Source organism: Microtus pennsylvanicus, chromosome 4 (genome assembly GCF_037038515.1).
Source record: "Microtus pennsylvanicus isolate mMicPen1 chromosome 4, mMicPen1.hap1, whole genome shotgun sequence".
NCBI classification, from domain to species: Eukaryota; Metazoa; Chordata; class Mammalia; order Rodentia; family Cricetidae; genus Microtus; species Microtus pennsylvanicus.
This window is the reverse complement of record NC_134582.1, coordinates 115,807,440-115,832,214: the sequence shown is the minus strand read 5'-3', so window position 1 is coordinate 115,832,214 and position 24,775 is coordinate 115,807,440. Positions and strand designations below refer to the sequence as shown.

Below are 24,775 nucleotides of genomic sequence, written 5' to 3'. Positions count from 1 at the left end.
AGTGGGCCCTTCCAGATTTCCCGAAAGCTTATGAGTTTCTTATATAAGTTTTTGTGTCTGTCTAAGACAAAACTACTCTTATCGTAATACGTAGTCTTCGTCTAAATCCCACCCAGTTCCAGATAGTCTATTCCTTCAGATTATACTCTTGCCTAACAATAATTTTCTATGACAGAAGACATACGCTCAAAGGTTCCTTTTAAAAGGTCTGCCTTTTACCTCGTTTTCTTACTAAACTATCGAACCCATTTAAACCATTCTTCACTATTGTCTTTACAAGTCTTACATCACTCTTCCTTTCATGTTTAATTCAACCTCACAACATTCCTCAGTCTAGGGAACAGTTTCACATCAGATCTGCAGCCACTGTTTTTAACTTAGTAATCTGTGTTACAGTTCTGTGTTCCATGGAAACCACTTCAGGAATGACATGCCTTCTAACATCATGGTTAAGCTAATTGGGACAAACCGCTTAGATTTAGACAAAATTCTAAAGACAGAGTTATCCAGTGGTGGATGTGTGATTCAAACTGCACTGCTATGTAGTTTCCATGTGTGGCCTATGAGAACACACATGGAAAAGGCAAGCATGATCCCTGCACCTGTGTACTCCCCAACACCTGGCACAGCAGGGAGCTGCAGGGACACAGCAACTGAAGCAGAAAGACCTTATTCTTTTTCACCTCCATCCCCTGCCACCCTGCAGCCCTGTATGCATTTATTCCAGGCTCTCCTTTCTCCTTTTTGGAAGGTATATCATCCTGTAAGAGCTCTCCCAGCAAACCCACTAGCATTGTTTTAAACACAGGAAACTGTTGAATGGTTCCTGCAGAACGAAAGATTTCCTAATATGAAACCCTCTGGACTCTGTAATTATTAAGCAGGTTTTAAGATTATGTTCTGTTTTCAAACAGTAATCCAGAAAGCGGGGAGGGGGACGCAAAGTGCTCCCCCCCCCGTGTGTGTGTGTGGTGTGTGTGTGTGCGCGTGTTCGCATGCGTGCGTGCCTTGGGGAATGGTACATTCTCTGTTTTGTTGAATCTCAGAGGCCAAGAGAAAAAGGAAAGATCTGTTGAAAGCACACAGGGAAATGGTCACTCTCCCTAACAGCAGAGTCTGCCACCCTTACACAACCCAGCAAACAATATCAATGGGGCCGGGAGGGTGGAAAGCGGGAGATATGCTGACAGACTTCGGACAGGTTCAGAAAACACTTAGACTAAAATCAAAGTCTGCATTTAAAAAATACGTCCATATGGATGCAAGTTCCCAAAGCTCGCCTCCCCTCCTACTTCCACCCTGCTTGCAAGGAGAGTCTAACCAGGCAGGGCAGGGTCACAATTCCGGCACGCACAGCACAGCGTGGAGTGGACAAGTGAATTTTAACCCCCTTGAGTCAGTCATTCTCCCTAACCCAAGCTGTTTAAAACCACGTAGAAATGAACAAGCTCTGCTCTGTAAGGAGGTTGTGCGGGGAGCAAGAGAGCGCCACAGGAGATCGCCTGTAGTCTAGTTGCCGCGAATGAGCCAGAGTAGACGCGCACCCTGGCTCAGTACCCTCTCCTAGGACACACTAGGAGTGCAAAAATCACCTCTTTGCTCCATAAACGCAACCCCAGCAGTCGCCTCTCGCTGTGAGGTTGGCAGGGGTCTGATTTAGCTCTCCTAAAAAACGACATTAAAAGGCACACACAGGACCCAGCGGCACACAGACGCACATTCACACCGCTCTGGACCACCCCTGCTTCTCGTTTGGATTCCTCATTCGAGGGAGAGAAAAAGAAGCCCAAGAGAGCTGGGTGGACCGACCGGGGCGCTCCCTCGGCCACCGAACTACCGTACCCGTGCTTTTCCAGGCTCTGAGGTGCCACCTCCGCATTCTCCACCCAGGGTCCCCGCGCTCCAACTCCTTATCAGATCCATCCCGAGGTTCCGTCCCCCCAGATAGACAAAAATCACCTTCGTCCCTCTCCAGTCCTTCCTTTAAACTCCGCCAGCAAACACATTTCCTACGGCCACGGAAAACTTTTCCCCCCTTCTTTCACCACCAGATAAGGCAAGAAACCGGGTCAGCGGTCGCCGCCAGCCGTTCTGCCCTGAGCCTTGGCGAGCACCGCGTGTCCTTACCTGGCAGCAGCGTTCCAGGTGGCTGTCCCACGCGGGTCTTCCGCGCCTCCGGAAATCTCTCGGACCGTCCGGTCAGCTCCACCGAACCCCGGCGTCTCGTAACACGGCGTTCCGAGACGGCAACTGTCCTCAGGGTAGCTCGCTCACCGGAGCCGCCCTTCTCTGCATTGCCCGGCCTCTGGGTGGAAGCGCAGCTGCGGATCCTCCGGGCGGGTGGAGAGCGCGGGGCTCTCGGCTGCAGCCGACCTGGCCCGCCGTTGCGCTCCCGGGTCCGAGCGCGCTCCGCCCGCGGGCAGCTGCGGCCGCGCGTCACATGCCGCCTCCGGGCAGCAGCCGTGGCACCTGCCCGGGCGACGGCACTGGGGCTCTGCTGGTCCGCCCCCGGGTCCTGCGCGCCCCTGCGCGCCCCAGCCCTCTCTGATCTCGCCTTAATTTAAATATTTTTTTTTTTTTTTACTCTCTGGCTCTCTCTTACTTTCCCCCTCTCGTTCCTTTTCTCTCCTTTTCTTTATCTCTTATTCTTTTTCTCCAAAAGAAGGCAGAAGGCTCTCCAAGTGGGAGGAGATCTGTCCCTCCCTACGAACTCTTTCTCTGCCTGGTGGTGGCGATCGTGGCTACTGCTGCCCCTGTCCTCCTCCCCTTCCTCCTCCTCCAGCGCCTTCTCCTCCTTCTTTCGGTATAACGCACTAGCCGCCTGCTGGAGCCCCAAACCTGCTCTACTTCTGAGCATGCCCAGTGGCCCTGCGGGCGCCTTGCTGCTGCTCCCCGCGTGCAGACTTAACTGCTTTCTCTGCTTGGCAGGGGTGAGGGAAGCTGGTTGAGGGAGATCCTGGGTGGGATCGCTAGAGGCTGGGCATTGAGCCCGGGCAAGGAGCGTCCACCTACCCAGCATGGCCTCATGTACTCCCTAATTTTGAGCCCGGTACTTCAAGGGCGGACTTTGATCAGTTTTCGTGTTCCCCTTGGAATTTGAAATGTGTTTCCTTCAGTTACTTTGAAGGGTATGAAGAATGCGATTTCTTGGGCTGAACTTATAGACGAGCAAAAATACAGGACCTGGCTGGCAACCTTTCTCGAGGGGAAAGTATGGTGCGTGTAGGATTTGAGATTTAGCCAGAATCTGTTTAAACTCTCTTTAGTCTGTTTAGAGCGAAGTAGCAGAGGATGCCTCAGCTTTTGCTCCCCAGAAGTTTACACTTTAGGAGAAATTAGCAAAACACCGGCAAAGCGCTTTAGGAGAAATTAGCAAAACACCGTAAAGGACGAGTCCACGTGCACACACGCATGCGCACACACTTAAAACAACTCAGAAAAATAAAACGTATAGTCTCGCTAGATAGGTGTGCGCGTTCTCTCCCTCCTTCTTTCCCTCTCTCCCTCCCCCCCTTCCTCTTTCTTTTCCTTGCTTCTCTAGTCCTCCTCTTCCCTGGGCTGCCTTGAGTTGTTCTTGTTCTTTCTCTCTCCCCCATGTGGTGGGATTTCTGGCAAACCACCTAGCCAGCCTAGCCAGGCTTTTAAATTCATATACAACTCAAGAGGAATGTGAAGCCGGGAGGAGAGGGGATTACTTACTATAGACTACTGTCACCTAACTAAATAAGGACAAAGTAGAGAGCTATAACAAAGTACTAGATACTAAGGAGGCTGCCCCACAGTGCTTTGTGGCTTTTCCTAAATGCATATAAAGATGATATAACATTCCTAGAAAAGTACATGCCTGTAACATCAGGACTTGGCAGTCTGAGATAAGAGAGGCCTGAATTCAAATTTAGCTTGGGCTAGATAGATACACAGAGTCTGTCTGAAAAGCAAGCAAGCAAACAAACAAATAAACAACGGAAAAAATCCTAAGAAAGGGCCAATGCAAGAGTGTTCTTAGAAAAAGGAGGCAAGGGGGAAAGGAAAGAAGGAAAGACTAGAGAGAAAGTGGTAAGATCGCAGAGAGGGGAGTGGGGAAGAAGGGAAAGGGGTAAGGCTGACAATAGTAGAGCAGAGGAAGAATAAGGAGGGGGACCCAAGCAGGAGTGGAGAGAAAAAGGGTGAAGGAGGGCAGGTGGGCACAACATGAAACAAAACTTCATAATGTTAAAAGGAGCAAAATAACTTTTGATTCTATTTAGAGCTAGAAGGGAAAGGGAAAAGCTAGAGATTGGATGTGGAAAAGTTACCAAGGACTAGAGAGGGTGGTGAGCACAAAGGTTCCCTTTGAGTCCATCTTTTCTGGGAGGAACAGTCTTTGGGGGAGACACAACTAAACCTTGCTGACAATCATTGCCTTCATGTGTGTTTCAAAGTTTCAAAATTCAAACTGCGTTTCGAAACTGTTTGTGTTAAGTACAGGGATGAAAAGGCAGCTTGGTTGGTGTCTGTTGAGCATGCCTGACATCCTAAGCTTGATCCCCAGTACTGCACAAAGCATGGTGGCCCATAACCATCATCACCTCCTGGATGATCCCCAGTACTGCACAAAGCGTGGTGGCCCATAACCATCATCACCTCCTGGATGATCCCCAGTACTGCATAAAGCATGGTGGCCCATAACCATCATCACCTCCTGGATGATCCCCAGTACTGCATAAAGCATGGTGGCCCATAACCATCATCACCTCCTGGATGATCCCCAGTACTGCATAAAGCATGGTGGCCCATAACCATCATCACCTCCTGGATGATCCCCAGTACTACATAAAGCATGGTGGCCCATAACCATCATCACCTCCTGGATGATCCCCAGTACTACATAAAGCATGGTGGCCCATAACCATCATCACCTCCTGGGAGTGGAGCCAGGAGGATCAGCTGTTCAAGGTCATAGTGCTTTGACTACACAGGGAGGAAAAGGCCAACCTAGGATATGGGAGACCCTGAGAAAAAAGCAATTGAATTGCTTTGATCATGTACTTGGCTTTTTCTTGTTGTTATCCTCTGAACAATCCAGTATAGTAACTATCGATGGAGCATTTACACTGTGCTTAGTATTGTAAGTAATCAGAGAGGTTTTAAGGATGGAGGAAGATATGTATGCCATTTGTAAATGATAAATTTATGGAACGGTCTTGAACATTTTTAGATTTTGGTATCTGCAAGGGTCTCACAACCAGTGTGCCAAAGATATTGATGGAAGGCATATTAACTGGTTAGTCATAAGAATAGAAACTAACATTTGTGAGTATACTATATCCTGTTGAATGTGAACTGCTGATTTTTTTTTAACCTCAGAGGCCTTTAATCCAAAGCAAGGGAAAGCCAAGATAAAAGGATAAGGAAAGCATCCATTTACATGTAAGAGGAGGAACATAGATTCACATGGTCACATTGCCCACTTGCTGGTCGGAGAACAAGTGCCTTCATTCAATACTATTTGGTGCATCCATAGACAGGGCTCTGTCCATCGTGGTCTTCAGAGAGCAGCCACATGTGTCTTCTTGTTTGAGGGAAATCCTGAGTAGTTTTCCAGAGAAGTCATGAAATAAACCAGCTGTGACTAGGCAGGAGAGGAAAGGAATTATTCATAATTTAGCAAAAATATCATACCAGATTAATTTCAATTTTGTGCCCTCCCTGTGTGTGTGCTTCTATCTCAGTCTCTCTGTCTCTGTCTCTCCGTTTCTGTCTGTCTCCCTCTGTGTGTAAAACTAATTCTTGCTTACATGCATGCATAAGTGACACGTGTCTTATCCTGATTCTAAACAATCTTCCCATGTGTCTCTATGAACAAGAGAAATGGAAATTTGATATTTGCGATGAACAAACTACAGACTAACAGTTCAGGTAGAAATGCCCTGAGTTTCTTGCTGAACAGATTAAATTTGATTAAAGTAAGGAATTTGTTTCTAAGTTTGATTACTTATTGTTCAGAAGACCCACTGTTGAAGTGGCATTTCAGAGAAATATGTAAAGTATATTTACTGGAATTGAAGATAAATTGAATCAAGGTCAATTGCTAATTTGTAACCCATCAAAAACAAGACACCCATGAATGTTTATCCTTAAATGCTGATCTGAAACAAGGCAGATAAAATGGGGCTGGAATACATTTCGATATTCTGCATACATTAAATACATCTTAGGTATTTGTTGTCTAAAACAAAACCAATACAAGAAAATTGTAAGATTCACTCAGTTACGAAAGGGAACTCTCTGGTTTATAAATAAGAAAAATAGTGAATCGTACACTTACCTTTCTGCTGTAAAAATAACTATAAACTCTGGGAAAAAAAATCCAGAATAATACCTTTAGACATAAAACACAGCCAACAGAATGTTGTCATTCATTTTTCTTTATGAAATATATTTTTTTAAATAAAAGAAGTACTGAGAGGTGGAAAGTCCATCAGAAAGAGCAGATTTTCTGGGCAGAAGACACACAAGCAGAGGGCTGGCAGTTGGCAAGGTGGCTGAGATCTAAACGGGTAGGCACTCTTGGCATGCACCAACGCAAGTATTTCTGGAGGGTGGATGGAGCTCAGGGTTGAGATGCTGAGATCTGTGAGGAGGCCCCTTAAGTCAAGCATTTCAAGGAAACAATAGAATGTGGACTCATCCAATGTGAAAAGACCTTGGTGAACACCTTGAGTATTCACTTAAAGATACCCCTGAAAAAGAAACTTCCTAGATGTGTGGATGCCTGTCAAAGAGAAAGGGTAAGAAGGAGATACATCTAAAGATGTCTGGACTAGGAAGTCTTTGGAAGGTTATAGTTGTTGCCAATGATTTTACCTCAGACTAGACTACAACTCTGACAGTTCATAAGAAAAAGAATCTAGAATCTCTATAAACATAGCCTGCTCTACTGGCCTGGAGGTTAAGGGCACTTTCTTCTCTTCCAGAATATCCAAGATTGGCTTCCATCACCTATATTTTTCACCTCGCAACTGCCTGTAACTCCAGCTCCAGGGAATCTGATGCCCTCTTCTGGACTTCATAGGTGCCCACAATCATGTATATACACACAAACACAGGAGCATACTCATAAATGAAAATAAATCTTAACAAAAATTTTACCAGATGTGCAGATGCAGGAAAGATCACTGAAGACAAGAAGTTAGTAAAAAATGAAGGCAAAGAATGATTTACATTTTAGAACTACTAAACAAGTACATTGAAATAAATTTAATTGATAGTTACTTCAATCATCCCACAAGCGAGAAAACATTCTATGATATATTGGAACCTTTACTAAAGGAATGAGGGGAAGAGAATGTAGTGACAGAATACTTACCTAGAATGCCCATTATCCAGGGTGTACTTTCTTTTACAATGAAAAAAAAAAACCTGAAAGATCAAATATTATTGAATTGATACTAGGAAACAATAGCAGACAAAACTAATGGTCTCAAATAAAAGTCAACGCAAAAACATCCAGAGAGCAGAGAGTGGACAGATTGAGAGGACCAGATGTAATGTTTGACGAAATAATGGCCAGGAACTTAGCATATCTGATGAAAGATACCAACCAAAAAATTCAAGATCAGTGGACCTGAATCAAAGAAAATCACTTCCGAGTCCTTGTGAAAGCCAAAGTTAAGAAAGATTTTAAAACAGCCACAAGCAAAAGAAACATCCCATTTAAGAGAACAGCATAAATGAACAATGATGTCAACAGAAAAGTCACACCAGGCAGAAAATGGCAGGCATATTTAAGGTCCTAAATCAAATGAACAAACGCAAACTGTCAAACTAGAATCCAGTACCCATTGGAGGTAATGTAAAATGTGGCGTCAGCCAACAGCTACCAATACAATCGAGTGACATGCACTTCTCAAAGTCATAGAAAATGATTGAGACTGAACCATGGAAGTGTAAACCGTAGTGAGTGGTTCAGAAAGAACTAAATGTAAGACTATAAAAAGGGTATCTTGGGGGCTCAGAAGATGACTCAGTAAAGTGCTTGTGGCCAAAGAGTGAAGACTTGAGTTCAGTCCCCAGAACACCCTTAAAAGTGGCTCACATCTATAATTTCTCAGTGATAGTTGGCAGGGAAGCAGGCCCCCAAGAGCTCCCGGACCAGGAAGTCTAACTCAATGGGCAATCTTAGGTTCAGTGAGAGACCTCATCTAAAGATATGAAGTGAAGGGTCGTTGAGAAAGACAGCTGTGATGGAACCTCAGGCCTTTACACACACATGTGGACACACACCTGTGTACTGCAAACACACTCACACTCACAAGCACATGTTACAACATGCTTGGGGAACTGTTTGCACGTCAGTCAAATATGGAGCCACTGTGTCACGTGGTGAAATGGGTAAACACAAAATCCTTGCTTTTGAGATGTTTTCAGACATGCAGAATTAAGGTTTGGTTTGTTGTTTGTTTACATTACCAATGGAAAAATCACACCAGACGGTACAGTAAGATTCATGAGAGAAATGGTAATAGAACTGTAAACTGTGTTTGGCCATAGAAGGCAAGAACGAGGGAATCCATGAGCAAAGAAGACGTGAGACTTGACCAGTAATCCTAGCAGCTCTGGAAGCCCAGGCAAAATCATTGCAAATTCAAGATCAGTCTGAGCTACAGAGTGAGCTCTAGGCCTAGCTGGCTAACTTAGTGAGACCCTGTCTTACTATTGGGGGTGGGAGGTAATCAAATACCAAAAGTAGAAAGCTTGCCTAGTTTTTGTGAGCCCTTGAGTTTAATCCCCCTCCAAAGGATTAAATGGGGCAAGTAGGAAACACTAATAAGATGTTAACCTAGAACCCAACTGCATTATTAATCACATTAAATATACATACTCACTGAAAGGACAAATGAAGATGCTATGGACTGGGAATGTAGCTTACTTGGTAGAGAGCTTTCCCAGCATAGACAAAGCCCTGAGTTCCATTCCCAATCCAATACTCTATAAACTGGATATGCTGTATATCAGGAAGTAAAGCTGGAGGAACAGAAATTGAAGGTCATCCTTGGCCACAGATCAAGTAATGACAGACTGGGCTACATGATCCAAGAGAGGGGAGTGCCTTACCAGTTACCATTTAAATGGAGCCTAGTCTCAGTATAAACATAGAATTCTTAGTAAATGGCTGCGAAAATCCTACCATGCAATGTGGTATATTTCAAGGGATGTTTCTCACATTGGTCTAGAGTTTAATGTACTCCTTATCAAGACCTAGCTGGTGGGTTGATGATTATATGGGAAGCACCTTGATGTGGGTGCTTTCCCAAATAAACATGGTGTTCTGCTGAATCCTAGTTATAGATGGCTGTGGACCACCATGTAGGTCCTCTGTGAAAACAGCCCAGAGCCGTCTTTCAGTCTCTAGCGGGTGACTTTTTAAATATCCATCCCCAACAGAATGTTCTCTTTTTCTAAGTGAGATAGCCTAGTAGGTTTTCAGATGAGAAGTTAAACAGAACAATGGCAATATATTTATTTTCTACATTTTTCTTACTTATTTACTTATTTTCTTCTCTTTATAAAATTTGTTTTTTATTTATGGTGTGTGTGTGTGTGTGTGTGTGTGTGTGTGTGTGTGTGCATGTGTATGTATGTCAAGGTCAGAGGTCAGTGTCAGAAGTTTTATGCTATTGTTCTCCACCTTACTTTTTGAGACAGGCCTCTTACTTACCCTGGAACTCACTTATTAGGCCATACTGTCTTGCCATTCAAGTCCTTGGTATTTCCAGTTCCATCTTCCACAAGGATTGCAGATTTATGCTACAGCAAATGTTGTTTTATATGGGTGTTAGGTATCTAAACTCAGGCCCTCATGCATTCATAGCAAGCACTTCATGTGCTGAGCCCTCACCTCCAGCCCTGTATCTACTCATTTTAAAGAACTCATTGGGATTTTTAAAATAATAAGTACTACCTGGGGGTTCCAGTATACTATGAGATCAAAAATAAAGGGTGCTCCTGTCTTTGAAGACTCAGAGGTCCTGAATGATTCAAATTTGAAACAAATTACTCTCCTTCCTTCGTTTCTCCTTCCCTCCCTCCCTTGCTCCCTCCCTCCCTTTTGCCTGCCCTTCCTTCCTTCCTTCCTTCCTTCCTTCCTTCCTTCCTTCCTTCCTTCCTTCCTTCCTTCCTTCCTTCCTCCCTTGTTCCCTCTCTCTCTCCCTCCCTCCCTTACTTGCTCCTTCCCTCAGCAAGAGGTTAATTTTAATCTCTGACATTTGGAACTCATCTTATAGGGGAGAAAACTAGTCCAAGGAAACATGGAGATCTTGTTGAATGTGACAGCCATGAAGACACAGCAGTAGGCAGATTCGTACTCAGTTTTGCATCATCTTAGAAATCATGCAGTGGGTATTTCTCCTTAGAAATAAAGCCATTAGGGATAGTCATTCTTAGGTGACCAAATAAATGAAGAGCCTCTTTATTATCCTTGCATCAATTTTATTGTCATAACATTTTTTAAGCATGTGTGTCATTTACCTTGAATTATCTGTGGTATAATTTTAACGCTGGAATTTCTTTCTTGACATCGCAGAAGATTAGAAATTTGTATGCTCCAGAACAGGGGAGGCAAGGCACATGAAATGAACACAACAGAAGACAAAGAAGTAGGATATATGTAGCTTAGAAATTGGGGGCCGGAGAGATGACTTGTTTGGTAGAACGCCAAATGTTCCTACAAGGAAACTTGAGTTTAGATGCCCCCTGTGCCCATGTTAAACAGGGCTGAAAAGCTGGAGAGAAGGCACAGCAGTAGAATGCTTTGCCACATTTCCAGAGAACCAGACTTCAGTTCCCAGCACACCTGTGTGGTGGCTAGCAGTCATTAGCAACTTCAGTTTCAGGTGATCCAGCACCATTTTCTGGCCTCTGCAGGCAGGCATGCATGCACGTGCAGAGAGAAAGGAGAAGGGAGGGAGAGAGAAAGAGAGATTGCATGCCCTTGTTAAAATACTGTATAATTAATTAAACAACCATATGTAGGCATATACATTACTCTTGCTTCCCTGTTGAATTATTAATGGTTACCATTAAGAGTTAATTACATGCCATTAAATATATGGGATATTTTCACAGTTTTGCATCATGTGGACCATGCTAAATGCCTTGTTCACCTATAAAATCATGCATCCCAAGAGGGAAGGTGTCCATCTGCCAGACTTGTCGAAGTGTGTGTTTCCTTTCTCTGAGGGTTTGTTCCTGAGTTAAGGTGACATTGTGAGCAGTCCACACCTTCTCTCTCTCTCTCTCTCTCTCTCTCTCTCTCTCTCTCTCTCTCTCTCTCTCTCTTCTCTCTCTCTCAACAGGTTCTTCTATAGCTCAGCCTGGCTTCAAACTGGCTTCATAGCCAGAGGTGACCTCCTGGTAATCCTGCTTCCATCTCCCAAGTGCTGATATTACAGGCATGTGCTGCCAAGCCAGGGTCACTTTTTCAGATATCTGTAATTTTTATTTATCACTAATAGGCAATAATTCAGGTAATAACAGTTACTAATATTGTTGCACATATTTTTTAATTTAAGTTTATGTTTATAGGTGTTTTGCCTGAAGGTGTGTCTATGTACCATGTGCATGCCTGGTATCCATGGAGGCCAGAAGAGAGTTTCAGATCTCATGGACCTGGAGTTACAAAGAGTTGTGAGCCACCATGTGGATGTTGAGACTAGAATCCAGGTCCTTTGTAAGAGCAGCTAGTGTTCTTAACATTTGAGTTTTCTGTCTAGCCCTGGAGTTATATTTAAAAATTATATATTCAAACAGTTCTAAAACAGTTTGAATTAAGGGTTATATTTATATAGGAGACTGGAAACAGCTGTTACAATACTTGTTTGTTATTGTGGTCATGACTGCTTTCTGCTATGTTCAAACCAGATTTTTGACCCTTATCTGAGCCTACTGTCTATTTCTATATTTGTGCTTCTAGAATGTCAGTGTGTGTTTGTGCATGTACACATTTTTTTGCGTGTAATATTTAGTTTGCACTTGCAAAACTCCCTTGCTTCTCAGGAATAAAACAATTATTGGACTCTACTCTTTCTAGAGTCTTTGATCAGACTCTTGTGAAATAGCATGGCTACGTATGGTGTGATCCTATTCAGCATACAGATTAATATGTTTTATAAAAAGACTGTTGGTACAGGGATGTACATGCAGTAGACCTAGAGTATGAGTGTAATTACCATGGCTGAAATTACATCCTATGTAGGAGACCATGCTTCAAGATACACGATGCCTTAATCCTATCAGCAAAGGGAAAACAGCAGGGGTTTAGTCTGTGTGGATGTGTGTGTATATGTTCGTGTATGCACATACACGTGCAGGTGCACATGCCCAAATGTACGCCAGTTGGCTGACTTATCAGAAGCCCCAGGAATATGTCCATCTCAGCCTCTCCGGTCCTGGGATTCCAGGCTAACGCCAACACAACTGGCTTTGACACATGGGGTCTGGGAATTGAGCTGGAGCGTTATGGTTGTGAGACGAGCTTTACCTATAGAGTCACTCTTCCAACCCAATAGTTTCTATTCTATTCAAGACCCATTTTATGTCATTATTGCATACAAAGTTGATTATATTCCCATCGATCAAAAAACATCCTTTGCATTGTCAGTGGGCTGTGAGGCCACAGCTGCTGTGCACAGAACTTAAGTATATTCAAGGGAAAGAAGAGATTGTTATACTTCTCACTAGTTCCCTTTTTGGTTTTTGGCTGGATTTTTTTTTTTTTGAAGACACAGATGTTACAGTGGGAACTCTAACAGTCACTGTAGACCAAGAGCAGAACTTGACAGAAACTGCAAATTAATTTTGCTGAAGCAGAAAACTAGACCAAACTTGCTCCTCAATTGACTGAGGGCTTGTGTCATCTCTAGTACTTGTGGATGGAATATTATATTGAAATTATATATATATATATATATGTATATATATATATATATATAGAAATTAATATAGCCTTTTATTGAGACAGTTTCTTCCTATGTAGCCCAGGCTATCCTTGAACTTGAGATCCCTTTGTTTCGGCCTCTGGAAAGTTACAGATGAGCGTACCAAGTCTTTGTGTCCATGTATGTGTTTGCACATATATGTGTGTGTGTAAGCATGTGTGTGTTCATAAAAAGATTTGTCTGTATGATTAATGTGTCTACACACATACACAGTCATACTACTTCACTGCAGTCTGACCTAGGGCTATAGGGAGATCAAGTTGCAATAGTTGTTTTCCTCCTGTGAACCATAAGACATTTGAAAATTCCAAATAATTTTTCTCTTATTTAAATGCTTCTCAACTTTTCAAAAGTTTACAGTAAAATATGGAAGCAATAGCGATAGTCCTTATAGGGGCTGAGGAGAGGAAGCGTTTGTCTTACAAGTCTGAGGACTTGAGTTAGATTCTCAGCCCCCAGGTAATAATGAAAGCAGAGACAGATGGAGCCCAGGAATCCGCTGGCTGGTCAGCTAACTGATTAGTGATGGACTCGGTTTAAAAGGTAAAGCAGAGAGTTATGGAGAAAATGCACCATCCATTTCTGCCTGCCTCTGTAATCATGATGAATAAATTAGAATGAAAATAAATGTACAAAAGAGAGAGAAAATGTGTTTAAATATGCTAATAGATTTCAGTGGCACTAGCAACCTCACTTTCCAAACATTTTTTAGCCTGATTTTCTCCCATCTTCCTGTCTTCTGCAAAGCAGTGGGCCAGCCTGGTAACAAATGTCCTTTCAGTAAGCCTGGATGGCCACATAGATTCTGTCTTCTTTCAATGCGTGCCAAAATTATACTTCCTTCAAGCTGAAGATAAAGCAGAGTACACAAGCGCATGAAATCAATTCCTTATCTGAACTCCCTGCGCTTAGTTAGGGCACACTGCTTCAGGATTCATATGCACTGTTGGCCTTCAAAGTCACCCCACACCATTCTTACACAGCAGCCGGCTTCTCCTTTCACCTCCTGCAAGCTTTGTCTAGGAGAAACTTCTCTGTAAAGACATTCTGGTGTCTAGTTCTCCTCCCTCCCTCCCTCCCTTCGTCCCTCCCTCCCTCCCTCCCCCTCTCTCTCTCCCTTTCTCTTCTCTTCTCTTCCCCACCCCCATCCTGCCTCCCTTTTGCCTATCCTACTCTTTTTTGTTGTTGTTGTTTTTCGAGACAGGGTTTCTTTGTGGTTTTGGAGTTTGTCCTGGAACTAGCTCTTGTAGATCATTGTAGACCAGGCTGGCCTCGAACTCACAAAGATCCCCCTACCTCTGTCTCCCTAGTGCTGGGATTAAAGGCGTGCACCACCACCACCTGGCCCTATCCTAGTCTTTTGCTTTCTGAATCGATTCAAATATTTTGGTCAGAGCCTGGTCTTCTTTTCCTGTGCTCTGAGCCCCTTCTACACTACCCTCCTTCCAGTGATCAGGATTCCTCCCCACACCAGGGGATTACTTCATGTTACACAGTGCATATTTTTCCTACTTTTTAGGATGAAGAGTGAATAGAGTCAATGGAGAATAAAATTAACTAGAGACATTGATTTCTTGCTATGAGGCTGACCAAATTGGAACAGATAAATTTTCAGAAGTGCTCCTACTGAAGTTATTTTTGTTCCTATTTTCCTTCAATGGCCTGTAAATGCTACAGCGGAATGAAACTGGAGGAGATGTCAGAATACACTCACTCACTAGACAAATGTTTGCGGGATGTCAGCTGTGTCAGGCTCTATCCTTAGACACACTGAGGAACAGATAAATCCAGAATGTCTGCTGGGGAATGGGGGTTGAGGGTGGGTGGGGAAGGAAAAGAAGGCTCAGTCGACCGAGGTTTAGGGATCAGGCCCCTAGGATCTGTAGCTTCCCTCTTGATTTCAAAATCGCATCTCCTCATTCACAACTGGCTAAATTGTACAAGTGACTTCAAGACACTAAAATCTTCATACTTGACTCAAAGGAATGTTTGTGGAATAAATGATGTAAAGTTATTATCACAGAGCCTGAGATATATTGAATGTCAGGAAAGAGAAGGACTCTAAATCTCTCTGGTTAAAATAAAAAGATTGTTCTGCAGATAAATAATTAGGAGAGTGAGTTAGACAGAACTGGGCTGTTCAGGGAGTGATGAATATGGATTCAGGACCCAATGGGTATAATGGGAGCTGTTGGAGGTGATGGGCCATAAAGAAGATCTTCTAGGGTTTGTTTACTTTGACTCCTAATCTTCCTAGACTTAAGATGGTGCTGAGGAAGATAGAAGAAAAAGCATTAGAGGCATGAAGGATCATGGGCTTGAGAACACTCAAAGTACCTCATGCAGCAAGCTAAAGCCCCCTCTTTGCTTCTAGATCAGAGTGCTTGCAACAGAAAGTCAATACAGATTCTAGCTAACAAGATAGATAATGCCAAGCTTTTGAAGATGCTGTGTCCTGATTGCCAGAAATAGGCTTTGCAGTTCTTTTTGTAGCTCATAGAGGACCACAGCGCTGGACTTCAGGGTTGCAGCCTTAGAGTGAATTAGGCAGGCATTGTATGAAGCAGGCAAGGAGAGGGATTGGCTGGCTTCAAGAGGATTCCTTAGGAGGTCAGTTCAATAGTAAAAGCAAGACATAGGCAACTCCTCTGCGATGGAGGGCAACCAGACAAATTTATGGCAGTTTTTGCTGGACTATTGAGTTAAGGAAGTTAGGATGATGCTTTCTGCATCTGACTTTTCTCTGCTTGCTGTCTACCATGGCCAGTGCTCAGTGGCTGAAGGAAAATTGGTACCTGACAGACAGTAAAGATAAACTTCCATGATGGGCATTTGACTAACTCTGCAAAAACGTTCACCAAACTGGTGGTGGTGCCCGTCTGTAATCCCAGCACTCAGGATGTGCAAAGATCAAGTGTGCTAGCCCTCCTGGATTACATAACGACAAGCGGGTGTTGGGCTTACAGGAGTGTGTTATCATGGAGGCGTAACAGGACGGCACTTTGGTTTATGGAATGGAGTAATGCACCCAATGTCTGGAAACAGAGTTCTTGAGTGAGAGTGGCTCCCATGGTTGTCATACAGAAGGATTCCCAGTCTGCATGTGACAATCAAAATCAGGAAAGTCAAGAATTTTTTGAGATATTATTTTCACCCATGGGTGCCACATGTAATATTTGCTAAGTCTGTTTCAAGCAAGGTATTGTATCAGCAGAATTCCGGGGAATATCCTGTCTCAGAAACCTGAAGGACACCCAGAGGAGAGCAGTTCCCATAGAGGTGTAGTGGGAATCAGAAAGCTGTAGGTCACAGGGGTCGTCAAGCACAGCCATTGAGGAATGGGGATTGGCAGCAACACCAGGCACTCAGAAGTCTGGTAGGAAAACAATGAACATCATTGGGTTTTGAGCCTTTGGTGATTCAAATAATAATAGTAATAGTAATAATAATGTTCATATCCACTCTCAGCATCATCAACATTAAGACAATGGATCTGCCCATATCCTCAATATTCCTTTTGGGCTGATGCAGCCATTAGCTTCTCCTCTGCCACTCTACACAACCACTGGGCTCCTTTCTGAAACTATAGATTATTTTGCATTTAAAAAATAGTTTATATGAAATTATGTGGTATGCTTCTTGTTAGCTTCATACTGTAACATTTATCTGTAAAATATACCATTAAGGTCTAGCAAGAGATTCATCAGATAAAAGCACTTGCTGTCAATCCTGATACCCAGGATATGTATAGGAGAATGAACTAGCTTATTCAAGTTACTTCTGACCTCTATGTACACACACACACACGCACATGCACACAATGAACAAATATAATAGTTGCTCCAGCACTTTAGAAGCAGAGGCAGGTGGATCTCCATAGGTCCAACAAAATCATAAACTTACAGTGTTAGGTATATTTTAGTAACTGTAATATATGTTTTTGAGCTACATGTGAGCATTGAGATGACGAATCATATCTCAATATCAAGAGGCTGGACTCTTCTATTAGGGATTTGCTATAGATTCCAAGTTTTCTTCAATGCTATTGAGGTAAATAGCCTGTTGTGATCAATTCAAAGCTCACTGGGACTAGCATTATGTTAAGATTGACACACATGCATGCACACAATGTGTAGAGTAGGGTTGCACCGTGTGGGAGCATGTACAATGGCTAAGCGGGACTTCTAGCAAGCAGGGGGCAGATATTCACTGACAGTGTAGAGGGTGGGGTTTTCACAGTGCCTACACAGGGAGCCTAAGGAACAGGCATTCAAGGGAGAATCAGTAAGAGAGACAAGAGACATTGGGAAATAATAAAGGCAAGTGTTTGCAGATTGTTCTGAGGCCTCAGCTAAGTTTTAACACCAGAAGATCTGGGGGCAGTTACTTGAAGCTACCCTCAGCTTCCAGGGGGTGGAAGATGAGAGGGTGGATTACAGTATAAAATGTTCTGTTCTGGGTGGCAGAAGCTGAAGGCCTGTGGGGAACCGGGGCAACTGATGGGAAGTGAGACTGAATGTTTGGGTCAGAAGCAGGCTGAGGAGACGAGAGGGAAGGCACTGGAGCAGATGAGCAAGCACGTGGCATTCACTCTCACTAAACATCTTTCAGCTGGACCAGGAGTTACCCAACAGACCCCCCTTCTTATCAACACTTTCATCACCATCAAAGTACCGCCCATTGGTATCTCAGTCTTGGTATATTACCAGTTACCACGCAGGCATCACATGATATGTTTGTGCAACATATACTAATGATTCCAGAGTGACCAGGATGATGTGTCCCTGATCTGATGCCACTGTCAGTACTGTCATTTAATTTTGGGGGGCTGGAGAAATTGTTCAGCACTTAAGATTACTTTCTTCTTTTTCAGTTTTGCTTTCAGAAACCACATCAAGTGGCTGGTTCACAATTGCCTGTGACTCCAGCTCTAGAGAAGCTGGTTCTTTCTGGCCTCTGTGGGTACCTGAACACGGGTTCATGTACACATATATGGATACACACATGTATATGTCAATTAAACTAAAAGAGAGTCATGTAAGAAAATGACTTGCTTTTAAGAATCCCTGAAGTCCCATCTCTTTACTACAGTTTTATAGCATCCATGTTCTCTAGTTAGATGATTCTTGCTTTCTTTACCTTATATTTTGACCCCAGTGGCCCACAGCTCCTAACACTGCCCAGTACTTGCTAACACAGCTTCTCTGGTACGTTTCTTCTGCTTCCCAACTCCTGCACCCTATAAACATGATCCCTATTTTAACAAGGGGAACTATGAAGACAGTTCTGATGTCCTATATAGTGACAGCAGAGGGTCATTGTGCCTTGACTTCCTTCTAAGTTGTTCAGAGCCTATGCTCTTAGCCTTCGCTAGATGTGCTAGCGCTTCTGTTTTTTAGCAGCTTACTTAACGTTCCCCAGGATGTGAAATATGTTTAACCGCTCCATTAACCTACATCTTTTGTGTCTATGAGAAGCAGGGCTTCTAGCCAAATATTTTTAACCACTCTAGTCATTCATTAATGGACCCATAAAACACAGGATCCCCCAAAGTACCTTCTTGCTCTTATAGGAACCACAGCAGACATTTATGTAGAGGTTCTCATTCTGGAAGATTCAAAGCATTTGCCAGATTTTTTTTTAAACACAAAACTTACTGGATTTATGGAAAGTGGAATGAAAATCTATTAAACCAAGGAAGGTAATAACTTTTGAAATGCAAAACTCAGGGTGGCTAACAGAAAAGAAGGCCATAGGTCTACTCCTCTGCTAATGCTACAGATTCAAGGGGGCAGTCGGGAAGAAAAACGTGGGGCAGGAACAACATTGTAACAACTGACTCTGATGATGGCAGTGATGGGGTTGAAAGGGCTTTGAAGAGTTTGAAGTGAAAGGAAGTATAAGAAATGCAGACAGCAGAAGAGGCATTTTTTCCCTGTGGACTGAGTGACTTTGAACCCTAGCCTACATACTGAGGCAGCTCAAGTGCCAGAGGCAGGGTTCAGTTCCTGATTTTGCTGGTGATGCAGGCTACAGGACTAGATGCTGAGAATCACTGGATCTAGAGACTCACATACCACACCGTCTTCTTATTTTCAGATGCCATTGGCAATGACTTCTGATCATTGTTTTTCTCTAGAAACAATATCTGAGTTCACATTTGAATTAGACATGGTCCCAACAGTCAAAGAAAAACACTTCACCAGGGAGGTCTGCCTCTTGAGTGAGTGCATGATATAAGACAAGATTAGAGATACTGAGAGAAGAGAGGTTTTTCTACTTCACTTGCAAATAGAAGAAAAGTACAAAAATCAGGCATGACATTCAAATTACATTTTTCTTTTTTTGTTTTTATTGTGCTATACATTTTTCTCTGCTCCCCTTCCCTTCCTTCCTCCCCTTTTCCCCTCTACCCTCTCCTGTGATCCCCATGCTCCCAATTTACTCATGAGATCTTTTTCTCTTTTCTATTTAGACCCATGTATGTTTCTCTTAGGGTCTTCTTTGTTGTCTAGGTTTTCTGGGATTGTGGATTGTAGGCTGGTTTTTCTTTGCTTAATATCTAAAAGCCACTTATGAGTGAGTACATATTATATTTGTCTTTCTGGGTCTGGGTCACAAAAATGTGTTTTTTTTTCTATACCCATCCATTTGCATGCAAATTCCAAGATGTCATTAATTTTTTTACCACTGTATAGTACTCCATTGTATAAATGTACCACATTTTCTTTATTCTTTGGTTGAGGGGCATCTAGGTCGTTTTCAGGTTCTGGCTATTACAAATAATGTTGCTATGAATATACTTGACCACATGTCGTTGTGGTATGATTGAGCATCCTTTGGGTATATACCCAAGGTGGCATTGCTGGTACTTAATTTCTCAAATTACACTCTTCTTTCAACATTGATGGAATAGACTAATTAGTATATAAATTTTTGTGAGTTTTAAATAGTGTGTGTGTGTGGGGGGGGAATTTATACACACGTGTGTTGGTGCCCATAGAGGCCAGAAGGGGGATCTAGATCTTTTGAAACTGGAGTTATAGGCAGTTGTGAGCCACCTGGCATGGGTGCTGAGAACCAAACTTGGGTTGTCTGCAAGAGTAACCTGTACTCTTAACCTTACACAAGTTGTACATTGAAAAAGAAGCCTCAGGAAACTGTTCTTGCTTTTGCTTATACTCAGCAAGACACCATACTGGCTCACACATACCCATCCATACTGGCTCACACACTCACTAAATTTGTTTTCCCTTGCTTTAAGAGACATTTGGTGAACACATTTGAGCTTTGCCTAGTGAAAGAACACATGGTAAATTATCCTTAAAAGGTTCTGACACTTAAACTAGAGTTATCAAATTGTTAATAAATCTAGTCCTTATTATTTGAAAGATAAATTATAAGAAAAAGAGAGAATAGATCATTTTATCACAACAAAACAGCATTAGTAACTCCATCCCCATAATGGCCTCTAATAAAACCTGTTTAATCACCTGCTGAGAACAGGAATTTCCTTTGGGCAATTTCTACTCCAAACAAAGGAACTATTTTACTCTCTCCTTTTAATACCTTCGGTCAGCCTATCCTCCCGTCTTGTAGAATTGGCAGCCAGTGATTTAGGTGATTTGGAAAGGGGAGCAAAGCCATCCCTGCCTTGGAGCTTGGCCCTGGGCTTTTGGCCTAGGTCACAGCTGAGTGGTCACTGCTGCCTTCCTTTTGTCCTCTAAACTTCATCCTAAAGAAAAATTCAGAGTCTTGTGGTTGGGGTAAGAAGATCACGTTTATTCACAGTGTTTTCAAAAAGGGAATGGAAGAAAAGAGGAAAAACCTGGGACCAGCTAGGGGTTTTCTGGCTTGGCTTTCTTAGTTCATTTCCTGGTAGCATGGTTTACTTAGTTATACTCTGTTGAAAGAGAAAGAAGTTGTTGTTTACCTAAATTAAATAAGATGTAGACTTAAAACTGTGAGCTTACTCAAGCCTTGAGAACCGTCGAGCAAAGGGACAGGGGTATGACTCAGTACAGAACATATAAGCTTAAGAACTCAAGTTCAAATCTTCAGAACCCATGTAAAGCCAAACACAGTATCACACATCAGCAATCCTGGGACTCCTACTGGGAAATAGGAGAATCCTAAGGGTCTCTAAGGACAGCAAGAGACCCTGCTTCAAAAAGATGGGAAGTGCAGACTGACTCTCCAGGTTGTCTCTGACTTACACTTATGTGCCATGGTATTCATGCACCTGACACGTTCACATGCAAAAAGATGAAGAGAAAGGAAGGAAGAAAGGAAGGAAGGAAGGAACAGAAAGTGACAGATAGAAAAAAAGACAGGTAGGAAGAAAGGAAGAAAAGCAGACAGAAAAAGTAACAGATAGAAAGAAAGGCAGATATGAAGAAAGAAAAGGAAGGAAGGAAAGAAAGAAAAAAGAAAAGAGAGAGAAAAAGAAAAATCAAAGCCAGGGACGGATACCAGTTTGGTACTAGGGGGATTATTCTAGGCAGGTAAAAACCTCTAACCACATCCAATTGGCTTCATGGAAATGAAGGGTCAGAAAAAAAAATATAAGAAAATTTATTTTCCAAAAATAAAAATATAGGAATAAAAAAATATAAAGTTGTAAGCATGGGAGAATGAAAACAGACTGTCAGCAGCTTGAGGATTAACTATTAACAGTGGGTTATTTCGCTTTACAACCCATAGCTCTATTTACAAGGCCAAAGCATCTCTCTGGAAACTGAGAGCTAGCCTATGGATATGAACTGAGTCAACTTTTAGAAAATAGATCTATGACCTTTGGGTTATGCATTATCCCTGTGAGCATGGATACTCGGAGCAGGAAGAGAACAGGACATCCTGGGGCATTACATTCTCAGAGGACAAGGATGCCTGGGTCATTTACCAGGACTCCTACCTCACACTTGGGTAGGACTGTTCATAGAGTATTCATCCTCTGCCCTTTGCAAGCTGAGCCAGCTGGATGGTCTATGGCCTCCTGGGGCTAGTGAGACAGTCTTGAAGTCTTAAGCAAGCAGAAAGATTCATATCTTTGGGCTCTAGCTGTGAGTACAGTTTCCCAGGACCCCTACGGTGAACTCAGCTGGGCTCAGGAGAATATACACACTGGCCCACAACCATGACTACAGCCAGGTTGGCAACTAGGGCAATAACCAGAAGACAGTTTTATGAGCTCTCTGCTGAGTAGTAGTTCTTGTGAAGTTGGAATTGAGTATCTTCTAGGTCCTTTTGAAGTAGGTTGTGGGTTCCTAGCAAACTAGACCATTAACCTTATACATTATTCATTGACAAGATGCGAAACTCCAGGAAGAAGATGCGATCAATACCAATAAAGTAAAGCTGCTTTGAATGTATGCGTCCTATTTACTTGTCTATTAACCCTTTCTCAGGCACCATCTCTTCCCCTTCTTTCACACTTTTCACTGTTGTCTGAACATGCTGCTTGGTTCTTTGCTTCCTTTCTCTTGCATTATGTAGTTCTTTCTTTAAATGCCCCCTTTAAAGATCAAGAAATCCTATACATTATAGGTTAAATATTTATGCCTTTTAAAGTCTTCACTATCTTTCCAGGAAAATAGGTCTTTTCTTTGTTTGTTGGTTCTTTTGTTTGTTTCTTTGTTTGTTTGTTTTCCAACAGACAAATACAGCCCTGGTTGTAAGTGTTCAAGTTCAAACAAGACACATTTTAGTCCCTACTGCCTTGATTAACATTGATAATTAAATGAATATCCAGTACAACATGGTAATAAAGAACATTTGAAATACTCTTATTGATTTTAGATAATGCTTGTAAGAATCTGATTATCTGAATCATGTACAGGACTCTATCATAAGAAGCCCTGGACTATCAAAATATAGACAGAGTAACCAGCCACATAAAACTCTTAAGACAGGAATAAACCATGAATATTTGTAAGGTTGAAATTAATATAGTTTCTGATGTAAGGTGGAATAAACCAGGAGTATTTGTAAGGTTGAAATTGAATGTAGTTTCTGATGTAGATGGAAATTTAGCAGTTCTTGCCCTGCTAGGAAAAAATTAGGAGGGATTTATAATTCTCAGTCACCAAGAATGGAGGTGCCAAGAAACTGGGGTAATATGTCACTTTAAAGCTAGGCTATGATTCCATATGTTCACACACTGAGCGATCAGTAAGCAAGAAACTGGTTTGTGTTAGGATACCAGACTTATGAAGCTAAGGCATCCTGTCTATGGGGAGGGGCATGTATACTTGCAGGTTGGACGTGAGTTTGGGGTAAGGAAATTTGATTTCTTCATGTGCATATATGGAGGGTTTGAACATGTTTGCACATGCATGTGAAGGGTATGGTTCCTCAGAAGTTATCCATCATATTCTTTGATACACTGGGACCTGGGCTCACTGTATAGTCTACATTGTTTGACCAGTGAGTCCAGCGATCATCTTGTGTATCAACTGCTAGGTTGCATGTGTGTATCACCTTGCTTTAAACCTAGGTGTGGGGATAGGGCTTAGGTTCTCATGCATGCAGCACCTCAGAGACTGATCTCACTTCTGAGATTGACTGATCTCTCTTCTGAGATCTATTAGTACCCGGATCTTCAGAACTTATCTCACCCCTCCAGAAACCAGGCTTAATGGAATCAAGAATTGCAAGTCTTTCCCTACAGATGCTGAACCACTACAAAGAGAAAAAACTTGACTCAACCACTGAGTGGTCTCTGATGTCCACTTGGTCATCTCAGAGGGAAGCCTGCCTGTGGGTATATGCTATCACTTACATAGTTCTTCATAGTAGTTTTTCAATAGAAATGAACAGTTAAGTACTCAAAACTTTTTGAGAGAAAACCCTCAAGCAAGAGAGAGAAGCCAACAAAAAGACACAAGGAACTCAGAGGGTCAGAGTTGGTATTGAAGCCAAAGGCATTGAAGTTGATGTGCTCGAAGGCATAAGTGAAGATGTTGGATCATAGAAGAAGAATAAGTGCTAGGAATAAGAAATAGAGATCCAAGTTAGAACTTGAGGGACTTGGAAATACCACACTTTCTAGTTTTTAAACAAAAGCAAAATGTTTTGAATGCCATCACCTTTGAAAATGGAGCAAGAGCAAAAACAAAACAAACAAAATTAAACAAAACAAAAAATAAAAAGTCTGATAGTGGGGGCAGGGTACAACCATTTGAGAAGCAAGCAGATAACGTCCAAATACTAGAGCTTCCAGAATGAGAGACAGTAGATAGAGAGATAGAGAAGGCTAGTACAGAACATACTTTAAAATGGATGTTTGGAATTTTTTGATTAAAGTTGATCACTGGGTATTTGAAGTTATGAATTAACCAGAAGAGTTAAATAAGCAACATTTTGGGGGGGAAGTCTTAAATATCACATTATAGATGTTTCCAAATGGAAATGAATGTCTTTTATATGCTGTACCTGCTGGAAAGAGACACCTGGTCTCTTTGAATTGACATTTGAAGTTAAAGCATAAGAGTTTAACGCATTTGAAATTGTGTAACGAAATTTCACAAGTCAGTATGTTAATGGAGGAAGAGAAGGGAGGGAGGAAGGGAAGGAGAGAGAAGAGAGAGAGAGAGAGAGAGAGAGAGAGAGAGAGAGAGAGAGAGAGAAGAGACAGCACATGAAGCTTCCCCACACAGGTCGTCACCCACAGTGTCATATATGTATGTTGATATATGCACTTACATATGTAACACACTTCTGAGGCACACCAAAGACTCATCTTTCCTATCCCAGTGATCAGTATTTAGAGCCTCTCATCTGTGATTTTTCTACTTCAT

General features: G+C 42.4%; 1 protein-coding gene across 5 annotated transcripts in view; it reads right to left on the bottom strand.

The window, feature by feature from the left end:
* Positions 1–2,799, bottom strand: part of Chrm3 (cholinergic receptor muscarinic 3) — a 447,113-nt gene extending 444,314 nt beyond the window's left edge. For all 5 annotated transcript variants that reach the window (XR_012910410.1, XM_075970225.1, XM_075970223.1 and 2 more), the window contains exon 1: positions 2,128–2,799. The gene's annotated coding sequence lies outside the window, so the exon portion shown is untranslated. The remainder of the gene's footprint in view (positions 1–2,127) is intronic.
* Positions 2,800–24,775: the final 21,976 nt, after the last annotated feature.